Raw genomic sequence first — 1,641 nt, forward strand, 5'->3', positions numbered from 1 at the left:
TCTCCTGCCTCAGCCTCCCAAGTAGCTGGGACTACAGGCGCCCACCACAACGCCCAGCTATTTTTTGGTTGTAGCCGTCGTTGTTGTTTGGCGGGCCTGGGTTGGATTCGAACCCACCACCTTAGGTGTATGTGGCTGGCACCTTAGGCACTTGAGCCACAGGCACCAAGCCGATTTAGATGCCTTTTAACTTTCATTCCAATCAAGATGACTTTTTCCTTAATTAAAAAAAACAGTCGAATAAATGGAAAGGTACTGTGTTTTGTGCTCTACCATTATACCAAACTCAAGCAAAGGAGGGGATTCCCCAGCCTCAAAGCCACATGTGGCCCTCCAGATCCAAGGACAGCCTCTCAATTGAATCCAAATGTCAGAGAACAAATCCTTTAAATAAAGTGATCCTGGCCGGCACCTGTGGCTCAAAGGGGTAGGGTGCTTGGCCTCATAGGCCGCAGGTGGTAGGTTCAAACCCAGCCCCAGCCAAAAAACAAACAAAAACAAAATAAAGCGATCCTTTTAATTTGGATTCATTCAAAAGTCCATACTCAAAGATACAGAAGGGCTCGTGTGGCCCGAAGGATCAACAGTCTTATTTTATAATAAACTTATTAAGAGCCCTCTACATTGCAAAATTGTAAAAGCCTTAGTTCACTTAGTATTTAAAGCTTCTAAGACATAAAACTCAAGAACTTTTTTTTTTTTTGAGACATTGTCTCCTAGGCTGAAGTGCAGTGGCACAATCATAGCTCATTGTAGCCTCAAACTCCTGAGCTCAAGGTATTCTCTCACCTCAGCATCCTGAGTTGCTGGGACTACAAGGGCTGTACCACCACTCCTAGCTAATTTATTTTTATTTTCACAGAGATGGGGTCTTGTCATCTTGCCAAAGCTGGTCTTGAACTCTTGGCCTCCCAAAGTGCTGGGATTACAGGAATGAGCCACTGTCCTCAGTTAAAACTCAAGAACTTAAAATACTACTTGTTGATGGCAGATAATACAGATAGGTGAAGTCCTACACTACTAAACTTGTCTCTTTGCCACAGCATTTCTAAATCCAGAGACTGCTTATTATAAATATACCAACTCCAACCCCTTTCACGCTAGCCTCAATTCACCAATAATGCCAGTCCTGGCTAATCCTAGATCTAAATACTCTTGGTTCTATTACCATCCACTATGGTAAAAAGCAGTTCGATGGCTCATATGAAGCCAGCAGTGTTGGCAGATTATCCACAACCACCAGCAGTATCAGAAAAGCAAAGATTAAAGGAATGTATTTTTGTCCTCTTTCCAGGTATCTTTATCCTGGAAACCTAAATTAACACCAAAGTCTTTTTATACTGTATTATGATAGGAAAAAGTCACAATCATTCTAGCATTTTGAATTTTTAGATTTGATAAGAATCCAGTACCATAAGTTTCTATAAGTAACAAGGTTATCACTTGTGCAGCGACTTAAGTTCATTTAGTATGCTTAAAAAATTGTAAATTAGTCCCAATAGTAACTTTTGTACTAGAAGTAGGTACAGAAAATAACTCAGTGTTAGAAGCCCTCAAGACAAGTTCTTAACACCATTTCCTTTTTTTTTTTTTTTTTTTTGAGACAGAGCCTCAAGCTGTCACCCTGGGTAGAGTACCATG

At 40.8% G+C, this 1,641-nt stretch overlaps 1 protein-coding gene across 3 annotated transcripts in view; it reads right to left on the minus strand.

Annotated features, from left to right (window-relative positions):
- Positions 1 to 1,641, minus strand: part of UHRF2 (ubiquitin like with PHD and ring finger domains 2) — an 88,483-nt gene that overhangs the window by 64,555 nt on the left and 22,287 nt on the right. The gene's annotated exons all lie outside the window — the stretch shown is intronic.

Source organism: Otolemur garnettii, unplaced genomic scaffold (assembly GCF_000181295.1).
Source record: "Otolemur garnettii isolate 467f Iridium unplaced genomic scaffold, OtoGar3 scaffold00006, whole genome shotgun sequence".
Lineage (NCBI taxonomy): Eukaryota > Metazoa > Chordata > Mammalia > Primates > Galagidae > Otolemur > Otolemur garnettii.